The 26,907-nt window shown below is 40.8% G+C and overlaps 1 pseudogene; it reads right to left on the reverse strand.

The window, feature by feature from the left end:
• Positions 1-1,698: 1,698 nt before the first annotated feature.
• LOC114492165 lies at positions 1,699-25,201 on the reverse strand (annotated as a pseudogene).
• Between the last annotated feature and the right edge of the window lie 1,706 nt (positions 25,202-26,907).

A 26,907-nucleotide genomic window follows, 5' to 3' on the forward strand; every position in this document is an offset into this window, starting at 1 on the left:
TGGACTGTCCCCTAAAGCCCCCAGAGTATGGCCCTACCTGATTTCCTGCTTCTAGCCTCCCTGTGAGAGAGTAAATCACTGTTTTTTAAGCCAGCCACTTTATGATAATCTGTTACAGCAGAAACAAATTACAGCAGCCAAAGGAAACTAATGCACCAGCGATGGTATAGAGGCTGTACCAGGAACCACGGGCTTGTTGCCTCAGGGTTGTGAGAAAGCTGTTCCATGTCTTGTATGATGTTTGTGTTCCAGGCAGGAGGAATAAGATAGAGCACATGGAAAGGCCCAGGTAATTAATCTGCCTCTATTTTAAGGAGTCTTTCAGCAGCCCCAATGGATAATTTTCTCTTATCTCTCATTGGCTGGAACTGGGTCAAATGGCCACCCCACCTGCAAGGGGAGCTTGGGAGAGTACCTTTTTAAAAAATAAAAAAAAAAAAGTAAAGCATTAGGCATATTGTGACATCCAACAAAATTGGGGTTTTGTTAGTAAAGGGGAGAATGAATGGATGGATGTTGCGTAGGTAACTGGAAAACTCTACCAAGGCAAGTGTTCCTAACAGACCCTAGTGCCCGGTAAAGTGGCTCTTCTTTCGAACCTGGGTAGCAAGGTGCTGAGACTGCCTGGTCTGAGTTATCATGAAAACACTGAATGGAGCGTAGAGATTCCTTCTTGACCAAGCCTTGGTGCTTAATACATTCGATTCTTGAAGGGGCCAACGTAAAGTAAAGGAGCCTCTGCGACCCGTTGACTTGGTTTTATTCTCAAAAAGAATTTGCTTTTGAGCCAAAAATGACAAGTTTCTTGCCTGTGACCCACACGTCTTGCAGACTTGGATTCCTTAGAATTTTTAATAAAAGTACCTCTTTAAAAACAATTTTTTTGTAGATAATCAATGGCTGATACGTTCTCTTACTATCCCAGACATGCTAATGTGCTAATAAGTAGTGCTTGCAAAGAATTTGAACAATGGGTTCTTCAGCAGCTTTTTGGTTTAAGCTAATGGCTAACAATGACTAGCAGCTTTGATGATATAGTAGGAAGAAGCCTTGAATACCTAACAATGTAGCAATCTGCTCTGAAGTGGCTTTGCGAGTTGTTAATCATCCTGTGTTTTTTAAAAAATGTATTTTATTGATTATGCTATTATAGTTGTCCCATTTCCCCTTTCACTCCCCTCCACCCTGTATACCCTCTCCCACCCACATCCCCCCCTTTAGTTCATGTCCATGTGTCATAAGTTCTTTAGCTTCTATATTTCCCATACTATTCTTACCCTCCCCCTATCTATTTTCCACCTACAATCTATGCTATTTATTCTCTGTACCTTTTCCCCCTCTCTCCTCCTCCCACTCCCCTGTTGCTAACCCTCCATATGATCTCCATTTCTGTGGTTCTGTTCCTGTCCTAACTGTTTGCTTAGTTTCTTTCATCCTTGGTTTTAATGGCAATACTGCACTGATTGTAAAGGAATATGCAGCGATAGTGGGGAAAGGTTCTTTTTGGGGGGAGGAGTGTTTCTTTTTCTTTCTTTTTATTTTTTGGCAAGGGAATTTCAGAGAATAGGAAGGACATAAAATTATATAGTTAGTGTCTTTCAAATCTCAAAATTTAAACTTCAGCTGAAAAACTCACGTAGTTCACAGCTGTCAGCCTACATTGTAACCAGGTATCCGTGTGTGGATTGGGAACTTTTGCTGTGGAGCGGTTTTTGTGACTCTGTCTACATTCAAAAGGACAAGGAGTATGTTGCTTTGACAAGGTCCCATTCTTTCCTAGGAGCATAGCCTTTGCTGTCCATGAGTCTCTTCAGCTTGATGTCTGTCTTTTAGGTAAAAATACTAACTTTGCTAGTATTTGAGCAAGAGAGGTGCCATTTCTCCAGTCCTGGCAGAAGAGGGGCTCATGATGTCACACACACCCTCCCCAGTTCTCCCTTAAGACGGGATGCTTTAGAGCACTGAATACCAATGAGATTATCAGCACTGAGACCTTCTCACAGCAGCTCTGCACAGGTCTTTGCCTTCACACAGTCTGGAAATGGCCTCTGGGTTCTGTGTTCTGCCTTTGCTAAGGCAAGCAATTACACAAGGCAGGTTGTTGTTATCTGCTATGGAGTGAAGGTCAAAGTAATATTTGGCATAAATCCTGGCAGGAACATTAACAGTAAACTGAAGTGGCTCCCAAAAATGTCTTTCATCTCATTCATGTCCACAACCGCAATGTCCTTGAGGACCTGGCAGTCGCCCACATTCCATATGGCCTCATTGTCCCAAACCTTGGTGGCACAGAGAATGGCTCCCAGAACAGTCTTTTGTTCCAGTTAGTGGAACAAACGCCGATCTTGTTAAAAGCCTTTCTGAGTAAACCGAAGTTACCATTGTACAAACTCGGCTGTTAGCTGGGCAGCACTAAAAAGGGTTTGGACAAATCTGTAAATAGATTTGTGTTCAGGGTCATGCTTAACGTGTCCCTCTGAAACTGTTTCTCTTGTGACTGGATGTGACCTCTCATCAAAATTATCCAAGGATCTGTTTGCATCTCTGTTCTTTATTTGGTAATATATTGCTGAAGTCACACATTTTACTGTGGTTCTAAAATTATGCTGGCTGACTGTGCTGTCATCTAGAAAAGTTGTTGAACACGAGCTGTACTTTTTAGTAAGGTGCCCTGGGGATACATGGTTTCCATAGTTGCTCTTCCTCTTTTCTTGCACATCCGTGTGAGATTTGCTCAGGAAAATTGTGCTTGTTCTCAGATGGTCAGAAGGGTTTGATTCCAAAGCTAACTCTCCCAGTCACCGAGGTGCTGCTGATGGTGGCCTTCGTCGGCTTCGAAGTCCAACTCAGTGAGCTCCAGGGTGGTGGGCAACGGTGCTATTGCCACTGTATCCCCGATCACCACCTTGTAGACCTCAGTGCAGACGGCCCCACACGTAGGCTCAGCCTCGTGGGCAGTTTGCCTGTCCCCTGGGCCACTACTGCCTCCCCAGAGTTGATTAGTCTAAGTCTAAAAAACCAATTCCTTTTAAAACACCATGATTTTTCTCATTTGCTTCCTTTAAATTGGAAGACATGAACTTGGGACTGTGGCTGTCCAGTAGGGCCAATGTGGTTGGAAGCAATAAGGTAGTTATTCTTCTTCAGCTGTGGGGGAAGGACTGTGGTTGAGAAAGGACTGAATGAATGTGGCTAAGAAGCTTGTGTTTCTTAGAATTAAAGTTCAATGTTTCTAGCCAGCCCTTGGTTACTAAACACCTGGGCTCCAAGGGGGCCACTGCAGTGGTGGTACAAGGTCTGGTCCTGTTGTTGTTGGTCTGTGAGCAAAGCTGCCTAATCAGGGCCCTGTAATAGGCAATGGCTGCTGATGGCCCCTCCCTGCCTCCTTTCCTAGTCTGACAGACAGACAGACACACACACACACACACACACACACACACACATTATTTTTTTTCAGAACATATTTATATAAAGCAGAATTCCTTGAGCCAAGCTTTTACATTGGATGGGGCTCACCAGGGAGATGCTTGACAATGTTTGGAGACATTTTTGGTTGTCACAACTCTGAGTGGTGAGGTGAGGCTACTGGGATCCAGAAAGCAGAGGCCGGGATGCTGCTAAGCATCCTACAGTGCGCAGAACAGCCCCACAACAAAGAATTATCCAACTCTAGATGTCGGTAGGGCTGAGATTAAGGAACCATAACATTAATAAGAAATAACTTTTAAGGGTAAAAATTTTTTAAAAACCCTTAAGTTAAAAAAATAAAACAAAAACAACCCTTTTTCTAATGTCCTTCCAATTCTTCCATGAAACCCAAAGAGGCAAGTGAGACTCAAGCTGGCTGCTAGCTATAGATGGAAATATTCTTATAATTATTATCTGAATGAGGAAGATTCTATTACTAAGTAAGATGCCCGTAAGTAAAGGTTTTCAAAAAGAAATAGTTAATATTTTCAGTGTTATCTTGCCTGACTTTTATACAAGTTCTAAGTGGAGAGCATTTGATATTGCCATGACTTTCTGCATGAGTCATCCCCACAGCACTTCCTGGGAGGGGCGTGGCGGAGGTCAGCCTGTCAGGGTCTTCTGACAAGTCCCAGACCATCCCCTGACCATGGGGACGGGCTGAGTTGCTTCCTATTCAGCACAAATGGAACAAAGAGTTTTGAGCCAGGCAGTTATTAATTATTATGAATGCATCAGCACATGTTGGTCAAAGGGGTGAAGGCGATTGCACAACATAACCAGACATTCTTGAGAAAACTTGTGTAATGCTGTGGACTAGTGTTGTTAGTCTATATGGTGTGATTTTTTTTTTCCCCTTTCCATTTGCTGGCCTCTTCAGTACACATCCAAGTGAGGATCTGCTAAGTAGATTAACTTGAACCCAAGAGAGATACTATTACTGTTTGAGGCATTATATTACAAACAAGCATGAGATGTAAGCTATATCTTTTAAGCTCCAGTTAATTTACAATAAAACTTGTATTCCAATGAGTTGATTGCATAAAATCAAAGGCATCAAATAATGTTCCTTGACAGTTTTCAAGTTGCTGCATTATCTTTCCACTGCAGCTTTTGTCCACAGTCCTTCAGGGTCAGTAGACAGATAACTTAATCCGATGCTTAAAAATAGTCACACCTACTTGGATCCTCCAAGAGAAAAAGTTGGTAAAAACATCTGTGGACAATCCAGTCCTTTGCTGACTTCCGGGAGGATTAACCTCATGAGACAACCCTTATGAATCATGTTTATTCCTCTTTTAGGCATTATTTGTGTCCAAGCTTTTCAAAGCCCAAATCTGAAAGATAAGTTTCTTTTCCTGAGTATTGTTGGTTAAACAACTATCTGGACCTTGGAGTTTAGGCTCATAAGAGCCAATAAGTAAATGTCCTTCTAAACCATTTAAAAATTGTAGATGATCTTTGGCTATATCACAGTATTTGCATTTTGGGAAGAAAAGTCTATTAGATGTTTGCTTTTGCCTATGAAATATAACTGAGATTGGCTAACTGCTTGGTTACTAAGGCTGAATTCTCTCTGGGCAGACCTAAGTCTGTTCCAGCTCTGACCGATGGTCAAGAAGTGCAAATATATGTGAGCTTATATTGAAAATCATTCCTATACCAATGGATTCATATGTGGAGTTGATCCCCCCCCCCCAGTCTCTAAGTAGATACGTCTTTTCTATCTCTCCTCCCCCTTTTCTCCTTCCTGTCTGTTTCCCACCATCTCTGCTAACCTACTGACCCGATGCTGAGTGAATTCCTAGCTCTGAATACACAGACTCTGTGGCTGCTTCTAGTTGCAGAGGGATTTGCTCAGCCACATATTGACTCAGATAAAAACAGTTATACTTTGGAGGACTTTGATTTGATATAAAAGATTTCTTAAACCCCATAATGCTTTGCATCTTTGGGTTATCTTAGAATTTCCCACCTGGAGCTTTTTACAATCTTAGTTGTTTGAAAGCAAATGGGATAGTTTGTGTTGATTTAGGACATCGCTTCTTCAATTAACTACAAAAGGCTTGCATCTTAAGCCCTAATACTTCAATCAAGAAAGATTTTCACAGTTTGCACAGTTAGAACCATGTAATTTGGGCAGGTCATTTAACATCTGTGGGTCTGTTTCCTTATCTATAACATGAGAGAAATTGTATTTGGGCAAGTCATTAAACCTCTGTGGGGTTGTTTCCTCTATGAGAGAAATTGTACTAAGTGACCTTGAATGATTCTTCAAGGTCTAAAATTATATGATTGTATGATTTACTTTTCCATATGCACATTATCCTTGGCTGAATTGAAGTTGAAGGTCTGTAGCACATACCAGAAGTAAATAAAATCCATTTTACAGATGAGGGGCAGTATCTTAGCTTCCCACCACTTAAGTGAATTTAAACTACTTATGTACTTCTCTGAGGTGAATTATTTTATCAATGACATGGGGATAGTATTCCCTATCTCAAAAGATTGTCATTAGAATCAAGAGGTAATTTTCATTAAAGAAATGATTTTAATTAAAGAGATAATTTTCAAGTGTCTAAAATAGTGCCTGGCACTTAGTATATGTTCAATAAATGTTACTTCGTTTTTGAAGTATAATTAAAAAACTCTCTCAGGTGCCCCGATTTCTTCCAAGTTTCCAAATTATTACTTATCAAATAGACTTTGTCATGGTTGCCCCTATTTATTAAGGGTAGGCTAAGAGAGACAAGGTGAAATCCAGCCCAAAGGGTCTGTCTCTTGCTGCAGACACAACTTCCTCATTTTTGTCATTAAGAGCTCTCAGCAGCAAAAGCAACTTGGGATTTAACAGGAAAAGGCTATCAGCCAGATTGATGCCTGTCAAAAGCTCCATATCAATAAACACTTATAAGAACTGAAGTTTGATAAATGTGGCTTCATTATAAGAAATGTGTGGCAATGGCAGCTTTGTGTTTGGTGTTAAGATCCTTCAAGGTCATTTTTCCATTCAACATCAGTTTCTCTCCAGTACAGAAGTAATTGAAATGAAGTATCTATGAAGGATTTTTTTGGTATATTTTATTGATTATGCTATTGCAGTTGTCCAACTTTTTCCCTCTTTGTCCCTCTCTGCCCACTACCCTCCTTCCTCCAGCATTCCCCTGCTCCTCTTAGGTCATGTCCATGGGTCATACATGTAAGTTCTCTGGCTTCTCTATTTCCTATACACTTCCTAACATCCCCCAGTTTTGTACCTACCAATTACGCTTTTTAATCCCTGCACCTTTTCCCCCATTTTCTCCCTTCCCTCTCCTGGCTGATAACCCTCCAAATGATCTCCATACCTATGATTCTGTTCCTGTTCTGGTTGTTTGTTTAGTTAGTTGTTGTTGTTTTTTTTTTAGATTCAGTTGTTGATAGTTGTGAATTTGTTGCCTTTTTAATGTTCCTAGTTTTGATCTTCTTCATTTTCTTAAATAAGTCTCTTTAACATTTGATGTAATAATGGCTTGGTGATGATGAACTCCTTTAGCTTTACCTCGTCTGGGAAGCACTTTATCTGCCTTTCCATTCTAAATGATAGCTTTGCTGGATAGAGTAATCTAGGTTGTAGGTCCTTGCTTTTCATCACTTTGAATACATACTTCTTGCCAATCCCTTCTTGTCTTCAAAGTTTCTTTTGAGATCAGCTGATAGTCTTATGAGTACTCTTTTATAGCTAATTCTCTGCTTTTCTCTTGATGCTTTTAAGATTCTCTATCTTTAACCTTTGGCATTTTAATTATGATGTGGTCCTCTTTGGGTCCAACTTGTTTGGGACTCTCTGTGCTTCCTAGACTTGCATGTCTATTTCCTTCACCAAATTAGGGAAGATTTCTTTCATTATTTTTTCAAATAAGTTTTCAATTTCTTTCTCTTCCTCTACACCTTCTGGTGTCCCTATGATTCAGATGTTTGCATGTTTGAAGATGTCCCAGAGCCTTCTAATACTCTCCTCATTTTTTTAAATTCCTGTTTCTTCTTTCTGTTCTGGTTGAATGTTTATTTCTTCCATATGTTCCAAATCATTGATTTGAATCCCAGCTTCCTTCCCTTCACTGTTGGTTCTCTGTAGATTTTTCTTTATTTCACTTAGTGTAGCCTTCATTTCTTCTTTTATGTTGTTGCCATACTCAGTGAGTTCTTTGAGCACCCTGATCACCAGTGTTTTGAACTCTGCATCTGATAGGTTGGTGATCTCCATTTCTTTTAGTTCTGTTTATGGGGTTTTGTTCTGTTTTTTTTTTCTTTCATTTAGGCCATTTGTTTTTGTCTCCTCATTTGGCAGCCAGCCTGTGTTTGCTTTTGTGTATTAGGTAGAGCTGCTTTGACTCCCTATAAAAGACGCCTGTCTGGATAAGTGTGGATTCTTTAAATCATTGGTTGTTGGACTTCCATACAGTTTGATTTTCTGACAACTCTGTGTGTTGTTTTGAGGTTTAGTTATAATTCATTTTTGTAGTTGTGCAAGGAGGCAAAGCATGTCTACCTATGCCTCCATCTTTGAGAAATTTTATAGGTAGCAACACTGACTCATTTTTAACCAGGAAAACAGTAAGAACTAAGAATCCTTGCCTTCCTGCTGAAGATGAACGTACCATCTTTCATGCTGGTCAAACAAAGCTCAGATTTTTTTTGGACAAAGAAAACTGTGTTCAAGCTCTGTCATGCTGATGGAATTGTAGGATTCCAGAACCAAAAGAGAACTGAGAAATGATGGTCTGAATCCTTCTCCTTCCCCTACTTGCAAGTGAATGAAATGGGCACAGCTGGGATGTTTGTGTAGCAGTCAGAGCCCAACCTAGAGAATGGTGTTCCAGGGTGAGTCAGACTGGTCTTCCTTTCAGGTGAGTCAAGAGACAGGAACAGCAGTCACCCACCTAACCAATGGTGCCAAGAGAGAGGCTGCAGATGGAATCAAGTGGGGGAACCAAGTGAGCTAGAAGAAAAAGCAAGGAGGGTCCTGAACCGTTGCTCCAAAGAGTAGGCATGTATGTACCTTACAGTTGACAGGTAGGTGCCCGGGGTGGCAGCTTGACAATTCAGTCAGATGGTAAAGTCCAACCTCATCATCTTTGGGAGAGACAACTGCTGCACAGAGAAGCTGAGAGATAATGCCAACATGGACACCGCTATTTGTGGCAGAAAGCTCTAGCTCTGGGATCTTCAGACTTTTTATTTCTCTTCCCATGACTTATTTTTTCCTTTTTTTTTAAAATTCATGAGCCTCCATTTATACTTGAAACATTCTGCTTATTACAGTGATTCTCTGTTTCATTTACATTTCTTGTTTACTGTGAGTAGAGGATGATTTTCTATTCAGGATAGCCTATCTCTTATTGCAAGACAAAGTTGTGGTTACTCTGTGTATGTTCAGTAACTTTCCTATTAAGGAGTGGATTCTTCACACAGCATAGCATTCATAAAGATGGAGAGTGAATTTAGAAATTTCAGAATATCTTTTTTCACAGTTTTCCACTATTCTTTCTCTTTGAGTTAAAAGAGGGTTTTATTTTGCTTTTTGCCTTATACTTTTCTAGGATCAAAGATAAATTATACAAAGTTTAAAAAATCTTATTAGAGTATTTTCCTTCAATAATTTATATTAATAATATTGTTTTATTAATGCCAATTTATAACTTTATATTTTAAAATAATTAGTTCAGAGAAGTCTGATTGCGTGTGGTAGAATTTATATGTCTTCCTCTGAAATGTCCACAAGAATGAGAAGGGTATTAGAAATTAAAAAAGATAAAGCCAAAGAACAAAGACTACATGTGAGACAACATCACCGGATGAGAGATACCACAGAGTCTGGAAACTAGAAGCAGTTGAACGAGCAGGAACTGACTTAGCAGAGTCTAGAACACCTGCTAGATAAGCAGACGGAGAATCAAACAAGCAGCACCCCACCTTGTGCTGCGGAGCCCCAGCAAGGCTAGAGAATTGGCAGCATCTGCTATCTCCAAAGGCAAAGAGCAGAACACAGATTGGTTGCATCTTTACAGCTCTGTCCTCTGATACCTTGTGGTTAATAAGAGCTGCTAAATTTCCAGTTTTCCTTTTTTAATGCTCACAGCGATTCACTTTACATTTTATGTAGGGCAGTGCCTCCATGCAGAGAGTGAATTGGGGAAAAATTGGACTTAAAAATCCTTATTTTGTAATTAGTTGAATTTAGCAAACATCTGAGTGTCTCTATGCTGAGTTGATACAAATGACTAAGACCTAAATTCCTTCCCTCTGAGTCTCAGAATCTAACTGGGGAGACAGCCAGCTAATTATAAACATGGAGAATGTGTTTAAGGGCTGCGAGAGGTGTGAGCTACTTACTACAGGATCACAGAGGGAAGAGCCCTTGTCAAGCTTGGGGAGGAGGAGAGGTACAGGAGGCCTTAGAGAGAAGGGGTGCTGGACTGGATCATGAACTGTGCGACTGGGGAGGGCGATGCTTTCAAGGACAAAGGCCCAGAGGCTTCTAAAGGGCGCTCCTGGAAACAGAGTTGTCAGATTTCGACTAACATGCAGCATGAGGCACGCTTTACAGAAGAAAGTACAAGTGAGGCTTATATTGTGATATAGATACAGAAATCTTTCATACTGGACCTGGGGCTGAGAGAAGGTCTGGCTTTTAGCTTCTCTCTGAGGCCATCCCTCTAACAGTCCCACATTGTCCAAGTGTAAAGCTTCAGAGGAATGTAAGGAATTTTGGTTTCTGTTGGGTCGCATTGCTATTATTGTTTAGTCAGGGGACCTAAAGGGATCTCCCAGGATGAGCAGGCTGTTGCCGATAACCTTGTCTGGAAGTGTCATTCTTTGGATATCCAGGAACTCATCTGAGGGTGCGTCCGCTGATGGAACCGTCAGACATCACCAAAGCCCTGGGGGAGATATCGCAGGGCACGTGGGGCTTAGTGAGAGGACCCCCTGGGGCAGTCAGATCGGTCTGACCTCCAGGCCATGTCGCCCTGTGTAGCGGAGAACAGTAATAAGAAGACAGTGGTCTGGGGGAGCCCCATGATCTGTTGTGGCAGCTCCCAGAAATCAAGGGCCTTGGTGCACAGAGCTTGGTTTCCCCAGAGCCCAGGTTGGTGACCTGCCACCTAGGGATGGTAGGCGTTAGTGAGGATTTTACCTGTTTTACTAACTTAGCCACTCCACAGTGATTAACTAATTAATTCAGTAAATAAATATTGAATAGTTTCCATGTGCCAGGCACAGTTATGACTCATTCTTACCTCTGAAAAGCATACCAGCCTCCAAGGGCCCTGTGGGTTTTGCAAGGATGAGGCTATTTCTAAATTATCTTGCTAAAAGGCCCCTGAATCCTGGATAACACAGACTCAAGTCATCATATTATGTTTGCCAGATTTTACGTTTTAAAAATTTATTATTTGACCATTAAGTTCTGAATTTTATTGGCTATTTATTATGATTTATGTTCTACTTGTTTACCTAACCACTGGAGTTATAAGAGTTGCTTCATAAGCGTCATCATGGACTGGTCTGGATTAAGCATCCATTTTAAAAGTTTCTACTATTTGCTGCAAATCCAGAACTTAACAATTGCAAGGTTTATTTTGAAATCACAGCAGTGAAATTGTATGGTCTTCAGTGTCCATGAGGGAACAAAGTTTCCCCTGCATCCTGGACCACAATTTGTTATTGTTTAAGTCAATGCAGGACTCTTTGCATACCAGCCTGTACTTTGGGTCATACAGACGTAACCTCAGAACAAAATCACTTTGTTCAATGAAAAACAGGGCCCCTCCAGTCCTCTGGACCCTTTTCCACGTATTCCATAAGAAAAAAAGTTTATTTGACTGCATGATAACCTCAAGCATAATTCCTCATAGAAATAAACCTGACAAATGCCTTTCCCACCCAGCCACAGAGGGGAACTTAATGCCAGCTTCAGCTTTAACTCCTGCAAGGCAGGTAGACAGTACTCTAAAGAATAGTGGCTTATGAGAATGGACACAAATTCCTAATGAAACTGTAGCAATGTAAAAATTTTCATAGTGTTCAAAGTTCTTTTATGTACACTCTCAGTTTTAGCTTTTCAATAGTTCTGAGTCTTTCCTGATAGTATGCTACTAAAAACATTTCTCTGGGATTATGGAAACAACTTCAGTTTTAATTCCCCTATAGCAAGGTGCTTAGTAGATGCACAGACTTTGAAAGTTCTGGAAGGTCTGCAGTTTTTCTGCACTTTTAAGAAGACTTTTGTCCAACAGCCCCGTATCTTTGGTGTCGTCTCAGAGATGGAGGTGCTGCTGCTTAAGGGGACACTACATAAATATGAGTCCACCCTAGTATAATATTTTGTAATCGTACTCAGTTAAGGGTATCTAAAATACTTAGGTATGAGGGAAAAATGCTTTAGTGTGCCTCTTTACACTCACATAACTATACTTATGATGCTTCTGACACCAGATATGTTGATTTTTTCCCACACCAAGCAATTCTCTGCAACTCCTGCTGGGTGTTTTATAATGGAATTCAGTTCTGACACTAACCACAGTTAGTGCAGACTCACTCCACAGGTTAAGGACTCAGTCTCACGAGACTACGCCCCCCACCCCCGCCCCCCAGCTTTTGGACACCAATTACGAGTAATGTGTCTCCAGATGACCCACAACTTCTACCTGACTTGGCTACAGATTCCATTTTCCCACATTCCCTTCCTTGCATTCTGTCATTGAGTAGAACAGCTTACAGAACTCAGGGAAACATTTACTTATGTCTATAAGTTTGTTGTATAGTAAAGGGCACAGACAGCCAGATGAAGGAGAGGTTGGGGTGCACCACCCTCCTACTCCGTGGATGTGTTCACCAACCCAAAGTTCTATGAACCATGTATTTTGAGATTTTTATGGGGGCTTCATCACATAGGCATGACTGATCATTCACTCTTATTTCCAGCCCCTCTTGCCTCTCTGGCGAATGGGGGGTGGGTGGAGAAGGACTTAAAGTTCCAGGTTTCTAATTATAGTTTGGTCTTTCTGGTGAGCACCCCCCACCTAGGAGCCCAGTAAGAGTCACATCATGAGAACAAAAGGCACTCCTATCACCCAGGAAATTCCAAGGGACTTAGGAGATCTGGGTTGGGAATGGGTCAAAACCAAATATTGGAACAAAAGATGTTCCTAGTGCTCTTATCACTTAGGAAATTACAAGGGTTTTGAGAGCTCTGTTCCAGGAATCGGGGGCAGAGACCGATATATATATTTTCTGTTCCATGTAGGAGAGATGATTTTATTATTTAAACAATTTGAAATTTGTAGTTTGGAAGCTCCAGGGCTCTATGTATCCACTGTTTTGGATCTAGTAACCTTTGGGGCTGAGCAGCCAAGTATAGGAATAGTGCTTTATAAGACTGCAGTAAAGGCACAGCTAGTCCCTGCCTCTCTACCTCTGTGATTATCAGTCCCCCAAGACCCTTCTGGTCTGGTCTTTCTGATCACTGTGTGTTACCATCCCTATCATTCAGGACCTGTGTGTAGTGGGCACAAAGTGTTCTGTTTGTCTAATATATCTTTTTGTCTGAGGATAGCACTCCTCACCCCTCCTATTTTTTTTTGAGAACTCCTTCCCTTACCCTCACCATGGGGCTCCAGTGAAAGCTGCTGTAATCTTTATGTGCATGTACTATAGCCCCCATGGCCACAGCTGATGAGACCAGAGTTGGCATGGACTGTGTCTGGGCCATTCAGAGTCCTGCTCTGGGAATTTTTAAACTTGGAAAGAAAGAAGAGAGTTAGTCTCACTCTGGAGGTTCCAGTGGTGGGACGTAAAGCTCTGGAGAGCTCTTGAGCCTTTGCGTCCTGCCAGGTAGAGGAGACTGATGTGCAGTGAGACGCGGGGCTGCAGCTCTGTGGAGAGAAGCAGAAATGAGAGAGGGAACGAGGGTTTGTGTTCCCGGTTCCGAGTGCTCCTGAGCAAATCGAGATTCTTGCATTTCTCTCAGTTTGGTCCTTCAACTCTTCCTTAGGTTTTATGCACACTGTGTATAAATCCCCCTTTTAATTATGCTAGTTCAAATTGGATTTCTTTCACTTGGAACCAAATCCTGTCTGATACCCTCTCTTCCCCAAACCACTCCTTCCCGCATTGGAAAGATACCTGTTTTGCAACTCATCTTTTCTGTGCCCAAAACATCAGCTATCTAATTTGATTAAATAACCAGTTACTGTAGTTTAGCAGAAACATAGGTGAGCTCCCTGGATAGTCTGGAAAAACTTCTCTGCTTTGTTATCTTATAAATTGTTGACACTAAGGTGGGGTTTTCAGGCTTGGCAGAGGGTTGTTAAGAGACCTGGTGATGTGCCTCAAGTCACACGAAGCCGGTTTAATGGGGCCCTGCCATTGTATTAACACCTCCTGCCCTTGGCTGACTTGGGATACTTTGCTGACTAAAGTACTGAGGAGACATGAACCTGCAAGAATGAGTCTGGTTTAGTTTTGCTAAACTGTGTAGTTTATGCCAATGCAATTTCTTGATAATGTCTGGATCAGACTTTAAGGAATTCTGTCTGTTCTATCTGATGACTTTCTTGCTCAATCTTGCTTACCTTTTTCTCTACCTAGATGTTGTAACTTTCAGGTTTATTGAACTTTCTGGGAGTAAACACATTAGTGCCTGAAATGAAAGAAAGTCTTGGCAGGAGTGAATTGGATAGAGAAGAAAGAAAATGTAGAACTTGAAAAAGACAAAAAGAATAGAGAAGGAACACAACAAAGGGGACGGAAAAATGAGTTAAAGAGTGATAAGTATAATGAAGCAGGAAAAAGTTTAGAAAGAAGAAATCAGTGTAACCCAAAATAAATTAAATAGGGAGCTCGAATCCTCTTCATGTACTTTGAAAGAAATGGAGAACTTCTCATGCTTCCAGAAGAGAAAAAAGTCAGAAGTAACAGCAATGTTTCAACCCACGGTTTCCTGTCCATCTGGAGTGAGTTGTTAGCTAAGGAATGAACATCAGCCATATTAGCCTAGTAGAATTTCCCACTCACTTGCAGTGCAGGTTGGTTCTGTTTGGCTCTGGGCATGATAGTCTGGGCCAAAGTTAAGTTTGATTCAGTTTGGGATCGGATCCAGTTTCACCTGGATCCTTTTGTCTCAAAAGATGCTGCTGGGAACATCCAGATATCCCAAAAGGACCATTCCCTGACCTTCCCTGCTGGGAATGGCTTGAAGACAGGGACTCCTGTAGCACCTTGGCAAGCTTCCTCCTTGATTTAGAACTCTGGGCATGCGTCTGCCTCTCTCTCTGGAAACAGCTCCTAGGTTAGGTTTGGAGTGAGCAAGCAAAGTATTATCTCCAGAAGGTGATACAGCTGTCTTGCGGTCTCATTTTGCTCCTTTGTTTACCTTTCTTTTCCATCCAGTGTTGGTTAGATGAGTTATTTTCTTACATTTTCATTAACTAATGCTTCCACCGGCTTATAAAGCACAAAGAATCAGCTGATTCATCTAGAAAACAGCTTCATGCCCCCTACACACTGTGGATTCAGCATAAATACAGTTTAATCCTATCACCTCCCAGACAAAGTCAGCCTTTCAGTTCTTGCTTTAAGAGTGAGCAAGAACAATGTGAGTGTGTTTCAGTGGTTTCAGAATCCTTGGGAGCAAGAATGTTACAAGTCATGGAATATACAAAACCTTTGCCAGCCAATATGTTTGATAGATGATAAATGTGTTTGTACAATAAATCCACGCTTGGGCAGAGGCCCATTATCAACAGCTGCAAAGCTTAAAGAGGATATCCTGCAGGGATATCTTTCACAAACACAAAAACACATGAATACCAGGGTTGTTTCAGATGGACTCTGTCACCATTAAAAAAATCACTTTTCAGAGATAAAATGTCACCATGAGAATTTCATTGCTTCAAGAATGACCTTAGCTATGTTGTTTGTGGACACAAATGGACGATGAAGCCTTTTCCTAATGTGCCACGTTCTTGAGCTGGAAATCAAGTGGGGCCAAGATGGTGGAGAGGATTCGTTTGTTTTGTGTTGTGACAAAGCAGCATGAGGATCCCAACTGCTAAAACAGCTGTGTCGTAAATAACCCACATAGAACAGATGCACTGTGGGTGGGTGGGTGGGTGGGGTGGGGGCTGCAGGATGCATTTGTAAATGAAGTGGTTAGTCACGTGAAATTCACTATAAATATTGAAAGGTAACTAAAATCACCCGCACATATTTTTCTTTAAAAAGACAAGAGTTGGAAAGTTAGATCCAAGGCTTAATGTTAATGGAATGTCCAGTGTTCGTGGATTCAGTATTTTAGTGAATCTGCGTTCCATTTTGTACAGTCCTCCAAGCTGGAGACCTGAGCAGGAACCCTGTGTCTCCTGCATTCTCCACAGTCAGTCAGCCCTCAGGCCCAGCGTTTCTGCCACCTAGATGTTTGTGGAGTCTAGCTCCACCTCTTTTCCCTTCGGTTTTATTGACATAGAATTGACATATAACATTGTCTTCGATTGAGGTGTACAACGTAATGATTTGATATTTGTATCTATTGTAAAATGATCACTACAATAAGTTAACACCGTCACCTCACAGTTACACATTTTTAAACTTATTACGAAACTTTTAAAATCTACTCTCTTAGCAACTTTCAAATGTACAATATAATATTGTTAACTATAGTCACCATGATGTACATTAGATCCCCAGAACTTCTTTATCTAATAACTGGAAGTTTGTATCTTTTGATCACATCCCCCCATTTCCCCAGCTCCCTACCCCTTGCCTTGTAAGCACCAATCTGTTCTTGATTTCTATGAAATTTTTTTTAGATTCCACATAAAAATGAGATCTACAATATCTGTCTGTCTGTCTCTCCTATTTTGCTTAGTATAATACCCTCAAGGTCCACCCATGTTGTTGCAAATGGCAGAGTATCCTTCTTTTTTCTTAGCCTTACCTCTTAATCTCCATGGCCAATGACATTGGTTCAGGTTATGTAAAATATTCTTGACTGAGATTCCACTCCATTCTCATGGCCTTGTTGCACCCACTGAATACTCCATTGCTGCTCAAGAGATCAAATCTTGGCTATATATATATCTACCTCAGTGCTCCCCATCTATTCATGAAGAATAAAAATCTAAATTCTCGTGTTTGTCATATAAAGCCCCACGTGTAGTGTGGGTCAACCTACTTTATAGCCTCAGTTACTGCAACCTCTCCCAGGCACATTCATACAGAGCTCCTTCGATTTTGCTGGAAAGGATCAGAGTTTTTGCCTGTCTACCGCATGTGTGTGTGGTGTCCCCTTCGATTTAGAAGGCCTCTCTACTCTCATCCCAGCCTTCTTTGGCCTATCAAACGTCTACTTATCCTTCACAACTTAGTCTCAAAGTTTTACCAGTCTCCTCTGTTTAGCATTTCTTGATCATCCCGGCTGAGCTGGGGTAGCAAAATGAATGCTCATTAACTCTGCCATTCAGCACTTGCATACCTTCTTGAGGACACATTTTTACTTTGATGGCACCCGTTTCCCATTCTCAGTCCGTGAGCTTCATCATGTGAGGCTGACTTCATCCCTGGACCTGAGGGAGTGGAGCAGATGACTTAGGTGGAACCAGTCTGAGCAGTTCATTCCCTTGGCCACAGCCATTGCTCAGGCTTGAGCATGTGGTCAAAAGTGGACCAAAGTCAAATGAAGTTCAGTATGGTACTGCTGTTTGATCCACTGAAGAAACAGATTTATCTTTTGTTGAACTAAGGATTGTGAAGATATGAGCCTGAAGTTGCTAGAAACCACCCTGTAGGATCAAAGATTGGAGCTCATCTAGAGGAAGAAGAGCTGGAAGGAATAGCCCAGAAACACTGTTTGTGCCTGAACCAAGCTCCTCCAGCAGGCAAGACCCAACACGGACTCTGTAGTGTTGCAAGTCCATAAAGTACCCCTTTTCTTCTCTTCTGCTTAAGCCAGTTTGGGTTAGGTTTTTTTATTACTTGCAGCACAAAGAACCTCAACTAACACCCCAATTTTTCCTTCTGCTCCACGACACCTTTTATATCCTTATTTTTTGCCCTTGCCCTACTGTGAAGAGTTGACTAAAACCTAGTGTCTGGGTGAAGATGGAATATCGAGGACTTTCCTGTTTAAGGAAGTCAGCCACCAGGGTCTTTCCGTCAGTGCTAATGACTGAGTACATTATGTATCTGGTATAGAATTGTGTAACTGGAGACAGGATGGATAAAAACTAGAGAAAGCAAAAGCAGAAGGAAGTAGGACAAGGAGACAGGTGGTTTCCGTACTAAATGAGGGAAGATGGACTTATTTCTGGTTCTTTGCCTCCGTTCAGATACAGAATAAAGGAAGGATTGAGTTGGGGAGAGAAGGGGCTTTAAGGAGGAGCATGAAGGTTTCTCCTCCAGCCACTCACAATTGTGAGGACTAGGGGAGATATTGTCCTTCTGTTGGGTATTTGCAAAGAGTATGGAGACGGGAGTCATGTAAACTAGACTTGACCTGCCTTAGTCATGGTTCCCACAGAAATTGACCATGAGCATAGGCGTTTTCACAGCTTTCACAACAAGGGTCCTTGACTAAGGCAATATAATTTCCTAAGGTGGAAATTTAGATTCTAGGGATTGACTTAGTAGGTCATTTTAAGAACAATAGCTTAGTCTTCATGATGAAGCTCAAGAGGTTGCTGGTGGCCCTCTTCCAATATCTGATTTTCTCCAGATGCCCTCAGGAGCTCTGTTTGATAGTCTTTAAAGTCTCAGACTAAGCCCAGGATTTTTTGATTTGGGAATTATGAGTTTGGATGTCTTCTCCATAGATCATATGGTAGATGCTGGAATAATAGCACATGAAGAGGAAGTATGTTATTTCAAAAATTCCTTGGATTAAAGAAGAGGCCAAAGACTCTTAGATGTCATTGCTAAAATATCCAATTAATGTGCCTTATTGTGGAAGGAAGAGGGTATTATGGTTAATAACAAAGACTCCGCAGTTAGCTAGTCAAGCACACACATGGAATCAGAAACATTTTTAATTGACTGTGTCAGGTCCAAGTGCTATATTCTATTTCCTTCTAAGTCTTCAGGGTGCTGGAAATTGGAAAATTCATAGTTTTAAGTACTTGAGACACATCATGTGCTCAACCACACGAATAACTATGACTCTCTTTTACTCCCTCTCCTTTATAGTCTCTCTTCCTTGCCTGACAGCTCCTCAGAGCTCTGTTCCCTTATTCCACCTTTCCACCCACCTCTTCCTGTCTAATTTTGTGTCTAACTTCTGGGGAGGGGAGGGTTATTTGTAATTCTCTACTTTCCTGGGGGTGGGAGTAGGAATGAGGTGGGGGCTTTGAGTCCTAAATGCAGAGGTAGGGTGGGAAATATTCTGTTTGATGATAAGCTTAGGGTAGAGGATTTAAGTAATTGGATTGCAAATATTTATTTTCTGCTAGCACTTTCTCTTGTTACATTAAAAGAATATCCCCCCCCCCCCGCCCAAGCCTTGAGTTACTGGTACCTTGCAGAAACACCTTGTTTTGAATAGGTGCCACGATTGAAAGGCAAGCATAGGAAAGACCTGTTACATGGGAAAAGTAACTGCACAGAGAAGAGGATCACCACACCTCTGAGACCCAGGGCAGGAGACATCCAGGTAGTCTTTTAGGCTTTTACTCAACCGTGTGGCATTTGTCACGTTTTACAGCTTTTGGATTAAAATTTCTAGCCTGAGAAATCAAGGCTACCATGACATATTTTCTCAGCTTCCACTAGGAAAAGGAGGCATGGTCTCTGCAGGGACAGTGAGAGCGTCCTGATTGTCCACCCTCTTGGAGCAGATGGAGCCCTGGCCCAGCTGTCCTCTTGACTTCACTCAGCAGTTAGTATGTGGAAGCTGAATGTAGCTCTGCTTAAGGATGTTATACTCACCCCATTGTGTTTAAGTTACTTATTTACTTATTTATCTCTTCCTGTTAGACCGCAGGTCCCTGGAGGTCTGCCCTTTCATCTGCAAGTCCCCACTGCCTAGCGTGATGCCTGTTTGGGGTTTATATCTGTTGACTAAAAGGGTGAAGTAACCACATGGTAGAGAACAGCAGGAAAGTTTATTTGCAAATTTCAGAAGGCATTTGAGGATATTTTTTTTCTTTATTCATGTGTGGACCATCTTTATTGACAAAACTTTGTTTTTCAGGAAGCAATGATAAAAAGTAAATATAGAGGTTAACTAAGCTAAAGAAAATAGTCACTGTTGACCATGTTTCTCAAAATGTGAGCTGCAGACCACCAGCTTCTTCCTGAAAGCATGTTTGTGGTCCACATTGCTGTTTTCCCTCTCATTCTACCTGTCCCTCTCCCCAGATATTCCCCCATAATGTATTAAATTAATTTATTCTTGCTTCAAATCAAGCAGATCATGTTGAAATTTTTAAGAAGATTTTATTTATTTTTAGAGAGAGAGGAAGGGAGGAAGAAAGAGAGAAACATTGATGTACAAGAGATACATGGATCGCTTGCCTCTCACACACCCCCAACTGGGGACCTGGCCCACAACCTCGGCATATGCCCTGACTGGGAATCGAACTGGTGACCTTTTGGTTCACAGGCTGGCACTCAGTCCACTGAGACACACCAGCCAGGGCCATGTTGAATTTTTAGTCATCATTTTTAGAGGAAGGAATTGAGGACATCGAAGTGCAGTGCCTTGCCTTAGCACCCAATGAATCCCTACACTTGGACCTTCAGACCTTACTGTTCTTCACTGCCCCCACCAAACCCTATTTTAATCATCCTGTCTAAGGTCGGGCTGAGAGTCCTCCCCGACCCAGTTTGTAGCAGTTGGAAGAAAGAGCAGTGAGGATGATGTACACATATATGAGTGTGTTTTCTGAAACAAAACAAAACAAAACAAAACAAAAACAAACCCCCCAAAAACAAAAACAAAACAAAACAAAAAACCCCACAAAAAACTAATGTAACTTAAAGATTTTTCTTTTCTGTATTTTATTAATACAATAACCACAAATACCCATCTGGATCAACGGACAGTTATTTTGCAAAGATGAAGTAGTATGTCTTCAGAAATACCAACTGTTTATAAATTTTACCCAGAAAATTTTTAAAAGGATGAGATTTTAAAAAGGATGAAATTTTTAAAAGGATAGAGATAGATATCTCTATCTATCTATCCATCCATCCATCCATCCATCCATCTATCATATGTGTGTGTATATGCACACACACACACACACACACACACACATTATTTGTTTCCTTTTGGGTCTGTTCTTGGCAGGTGATAGAATTATTTTGCTTGGCAAATTACAGAATAATTGCTCAACAAGCTCACAAATAGAGAAGTTGAAGTGGAAAAGGATTTGTTCCTAGGCATACAAATTTTGCTTTAAATAACCATGGAGTTAAATAAGCCTGATCTTTTTAAGGATTAGTAATGACCAAATGTGTCTCATCTGCTAAATTGTTGCTAAACACATGTTAATATTGGGAGAGGGGTTTCCTTTATACCTTTTCCTCTTTCCTCTCCTTCCCCTCTCCTCCTCTTCTGTCCTTTCTTTTCTTTTCAACAATGCTTCATACATTAAGAACAAATGCCTATCTGGGTATTTGGCTGGAGTAACATCTTGTCCTTACTCTTATTTGGGGACCCCTTTGTGGTCCAGGCAGCTAGCTGTCTCATGCCTTTCAAGTTGCCCGAAGGCACCCATGCTTTGGATAAGCTGAGGTTTCATGGTCCTATAAGAGAAGTATTCAGATATTTCTATTTTATATTTTCAATGGCTGTGGGGTCGAGTCCAATGTGTGGGGTGAGGAGTGTCTTTTGGCTGGAGACAGGATGGTAGTGGAGGGGATAAGAAATATTTCACTGGTAATAGTGTTAAGATGGAGTCAGAATTTTATATTTTCAATCAATCAACATGTTTTTAAAAAGTTTCAATAACTTGAGAAAGTAATGTATAACCTCAAGAAACTAATAGTACCGCTCTCTTCTGTTTGTTTTATGTTTTCCTAGACAAGAATTTCAATAAAATGTATGTACTATTGACCTTCCTCCATGGGTGTCTGGAGGAAAACAAAGAAATCATGAAAGAGTTTTTCTACTCTTGCATGGAAAGTGCTATAATACTACAAAGTGCAGCTCTGTTTTGTAATGGGAAGCCTGTAGTAATAGAAGCTTTATGATGAGGTTTCTTGGAATTTTTTAATGCATGTAGGTTTGAAGATGCAGATGGGATGTGTGTTATTAAACATCAAGGCCTTGGCAATAAAGATGCCACTGTTCTTTTGATAATGTGCAGAACTTTGTATTTTTGTGTGTGCGTGTCTGTGTGGGCCTTCATTTCAAAAGATAAATATACTTTTAAAGCTTTGACAAATAAAGTGTTTTTGACTGTGAGTTAAGGCAGAAAAAAAATAAGAAAGAAAGAAAAAGAAACCCCCCCAAAATCAATGGCCTGAAGTCAGCCTTCTGCCCAGCGATCGAGTGGACTTCTCAGTCATACTGAGAGTGAAACCCTCTTAACATGCCCCTGTGAAAGCGTGTTTCCATATGATATATTCAGAGTTTTATGTGTCTAGATTTTAAAAATTTTACTCCTATAAATTTTCTCTATATTTGTGTTAACTGCTGTTTCTTGGAATAATGTTTAAAAAAGCATAAGCTATATAAGGGGGGGCAAAACAAGGAATTTATTTACTAAAAAGTATATATTTACTCTTACATGTTTAAACTTTAGTCACCTGCAAAGTACTCTCCATTTGATACAATATACTTATTGAGATTTTTTTCCACTGCTGAGAACAGTTCTTGAACTAGTCAATTTTGATGCCATTTAGTGCTTCTGTTGGTTTTTGTTTTACCTCTTCTACATCAGCAAAATGTTTCTCTCTGAGGACATTTTTCATCCAGGGAAACAATAAAAAAGGTTGCTTGGGGAGAGATCAGGTGAATAAAGGTGGTGGGTCAGGGGCGGGGGGAGGGTCATACAGTTTTCAGTCTAAAACTGCTGAACACTCAGCACAGTGTGGGCAGGTATGCTTGTAAATCACCCATCCCAAAATGGACACACTGAAAGAGTCTTAAAAATCACTGAAGAGGAATGCAGCCTCTCACAACAATGCCAGTTGGTACACTGACACAGATGGGTTCCTTGAACACTGACCTAGCAGGGGAAGCCTGTACTACAAAAGGCCCACCCTCCAGAAGATAATTCTTTTTCGGGGGGGATCCCCCCTCATATAGGTATGGGAGTTAAATATTTTGAAATTTTCTTGTTTTTTCTCCTTAAAAGTCAAGAAAACTTTGAAGATCAAAGGACTCTCTTTTTCATATTACCCAGGAGTAGAATTTGGGATTTTATTTTATGAGAAGTACAGTCAGAGAACGTAAAAAGCAAAACAACAAAACTCCCAGCTGGAGTGAGAAATACCAAACCCTCTCAGACATTTTTGTCTGTGGCCAGTTGGTGACTTTCCAACAGGATCTGTCTTTTGAAATCTGGTTTTCTCTCTTCAAAATTAAACCCCAGATGTGTCTTAAAAAGGAAGGGCTTCACCATTCTGTCCATCATGGCTCTCTATAAACTTTCTTTCATAAAGAAAAAGGAGAGTGTTCTGAGAGTCTTGCAATGACCAACAAGGTGATTTCACAGTTGAATTCACATTCTTTGCAATTTCCCCCTGTAATATATTCTTAGTCTAAAATAAATTCTATATTAAAACCTCAATAACATTGAAAATCTTTCTTGAGTCCAAGAAGTCTCAACTGTTCAAGGTAGCACAGTATATTATTCATGGAGTGTTTACAAGTGACCTTTAAGTTTCATGTTATTAATCTTAACTGATGATCTGTTTGGGTCATCGAATTTTGGTCTAGCAAAATGTTTGAGGATAATCTGCTATTGAGAGAAGGCATCCAATACAGCTGAAGACAAAAAGTAACCAGTCTAGCTGTATGAATCATGGACATTCTCTGTCCCTGCCAACTTGCAAGGAGCTGTAGGGAATATAGCAGATAGCACAGCCTGTGTCTATGAGAAATTGGGGTCTGGAAGGGGATTCAGAGGCAGAAAGTTATTAGCATGTTTGGAGGCAGAGGTCTCAGCTAATGGGGAGAGAAAGGAAGGAAAGAAACAATTCTCAGATGTCAGAAGACATGTAAGTGCAAAATATTAGAGACTTACTTTGAATAGAATACTCTTTGAATTTGCTTTTAGAAATCCACAGTTGCCACATGTTGCTTTTCAAATGGCTGCAGCTTCCTTTTGGCATTGTCACGAGTTGATCCCTGTGTATCTAATATCTGTCTCTTAAGGACCCAGGAGCTTAGATAATGAGTGTTTGCAAGTATCACCAGTAATTACTACCCTCCTCACTTGATAGATGTGCTCTGCTGTAGGGCAGGAGAGGAGTTAGTAGAGACCACCATTATCAGAAATAATTAGCCATTTAGCCAGAGGGGAAGGCTTAGTGGCCTCACCAAGGGCTGCACTCATCTAGGTGGGATCAGGGGCTCTATTCTTTAGATAACTTCTTCAGCCTCATTATCTCGGAACCTGTGAGTTTGCTATTTGTGCCTTTTGGCTAGGGATTTTTCCTTCTGTCAAAAGTCTCTGAACAGCCCCTAGAGTGCCAGCTGAGAGAAACATACCTGACTTCGGGGGCACAAAGCAGCTGCCTCCTTCATTAAGTCCATGTACTCCCTCTTGCAGTCAGTGGTTTCCTGGCTTCGCTGCTCCAACAGAGGTGCTTCAGGAGCTGCAGTGATGACACAGTCATCCCTGCAAGAACCGCAGAGCAGGAATAACAATGGGCAGCCCATGGGACAGCTAAGGGGAGAGACATGCCACCTGTATGAAATCTCCAAGGGCAGAGAAAATGAAGTGTGGGGTCATGATGGAACCCCAAATGGAAAGACATGCTGAGATACAGTGGTTCATTTAGCATAAGGCCACTTCTCACGTAGACATTTCTAGGTAAGATGCTCCAGGCTGAGTAGTCACTTATTTAATGAACGCTGGTTATTATTTTTTTAATTTTCAACTGAGGATTTTTTTTCATTGATTTGAGAGAGAGTGAGAGAGGGAGAGGGAGAGGGAAAGAGAAACATTGATGCAAGACAGCAGCATCAATTGGTTGCCTCCTGTATGCATCCAAACTGGGGATCAGTGCCCGGACGGAACCCACAACCTAAGTATGTGCCCTAACTGGGAATCAAACGACACTCCAACCAACTGAGCCACACTGGCCAGAGCATCACTAACTGTTCTCTAAACCAGCAATCTCCAACAGAAATAAAATATGTGCGGCACATATAATTTTAAACTTTCTAGTAGGCACACTATAAAAGTGAAAAGAAACAGGTGAAATTAATTTTAGTAATATATTCTATTTAACCCAATATATTCAAAACATCATTTCAGCATGCAAATAGCAGGAGACTTGCATTTATTTTCTAGCTTTTCATTATGGAAAATTATAAATAGACACAAAATAAACAGAATACTATGACTCTCATGTACCCATCACTCAGCTTCAGCAATTACTAGTATTCTGCCCTTCTTGCTTCATCCATACTTTTACTAACATCCACACCTTGCACTTGATACACTGCTGTTACTCACATCTTTATCACAATATAGAACATTTCTATCTCTCCAGAAATTTCCCTCATGTCCTTTCCCATGTTATCTTCCTACCCATTCCCCTCTCCCAAGAGGCAGCCATCATTCTGATAATTTTCACCTTAGGTTTGCTTTGCCTTAGAATTTCATGTAAATGGTATTGTACAGTATGTGTTCTTTGTGTCGATTTCTATGAGACCCATTGGTAATTTGTTCATTTTTATTGCTGAGTAGTGTTCTATCATAGAAATGTGTCACAATTTATTTATCTATTCTCCTACTAACCAATATTTACATTATTCCCAGTTCAGGGCTATGAGAATTCTTAGGTAAGTCTTAGTATGGACGCATGTTTTCAATTCACTTGGGTAAATAAATATGTAGAAGTAGAATTGCTAGGTCAAAAGGTAGGTATATATATATATATATATATATATATATATATATATTTAAATAGAGGCACTTTTTAAAAAAATATTTATTTATTTTTAGAGAGGAAAGGGAGGGAGGTAGAGAGAGAGAGAGAGAGAGAGAGAGAGAGAGAGAGAGAAACATCAATGTGTGGTTGCTGGGGGTTATAGCCTGCAACCCAGGCATGTGTCCTGACTGGGAATCGAACCTGCGACACTTTGGTTCGCAGCTCACGCTCAATCCACTGAGCTACGCCAGCCAGGGCTAAAAGGTAGGTATATTTTAACTCTAAAAGAAACTGCAAACTCTTTTTCCCTTCCTGCCAGCCATGTATGACAGTTCCGGTTGTTCCATAGCCTTGTCAGCATTTGTCATTGTCAGTCTTTTTAATTTTAGCCATTCTAGTGGGTGTAATGGTATCTTGCAGTGGTTTTATTTTACATTTCCCTGATGACTAATAATCTCAAGCATGTTTTTTTTTCCCACGGGCTTATTGTCCATTTGTGGGGTGCCTGTTCAAGAAAGACTTCTTCTTATTTTTTTAAGAAAGACTTTTTTTTAAACCTGCTGGAATAAGCTTTTGTCCGAGGCATTGTTTCTTTGACTCTACCAGGGCCCAGGCTAGGCATATATTTTCAAAGGAGGATGTATAGGAGAGCTCTGCAGGGTCACAGCTTGCTTCTGTGCTTTGTTATAGATTTCTCTTTCATTCGGAGTGCCTCTTCCAACTCCATGATATCACTCATTTCCTAAACTTACCTTCTGTGATTTCTTCTTTGGCTGGGACTGTGAGTCTCTTTGCTGTTGCTCTGTCTGCTTTGGTCAAGGTTCACTGGGAACAAACCATTGCCAAGATCCTTAGTGCTGTGGAGCATTAGCATCTTAAAAAGGGTCCACAGAGAATGCAGGGTCCTATTCTAATCCAGAGTCATGAACACTAAAAATACCTCAAAGGACTCTATTTTGAAACATTGGAATTGAATCAAGATGTAACATACTTTGTGACTGCCAAGTGACACTGACATTATTCATAGAAATTTAAGAGCCTTTGAAGAAAGGTTGTGATTTATATCTAAATCACTGTGCTTACGCTCCAAGCTAAATAACGTTCCTTAAATTCTGTGGTGAAGGATAAGATTTTTTTTTTAATTTCTAATTCATCGTGGACCAATACTTTTATAAATAAGAAAAAAAGATGTTGTTGCAGTGTCAGCTTGCCATGACAGTTTTTAGGCACGTACAATGCTTTCAGGTTTTCCTCGCAGGCGGTCAATAATTTATAGACTGCAACCGGTCTTTGGACCACGCCTGGAGCAGCTCTGATTCCCAGCACTGACTCTGGAGGTGGATGGCATAA

The sequence above is a fragment of the Phyllostomus discolor genome, chromosome 1 (genome assembly GCF_004126475.2).
Source record: "Phyllostomus discolor isolate MPI-MPIP mPhyDis1 chromosome 1, mPhyDis1.pri.v3, whole genome shotgun sequence".
Taxonomy (NCBI): Eukaryota; Metazoa; Chordata; class Mammalia; order Chiroptera; family Phyllostomidae; genus Phyllostomus; species Phyllostomus discolor.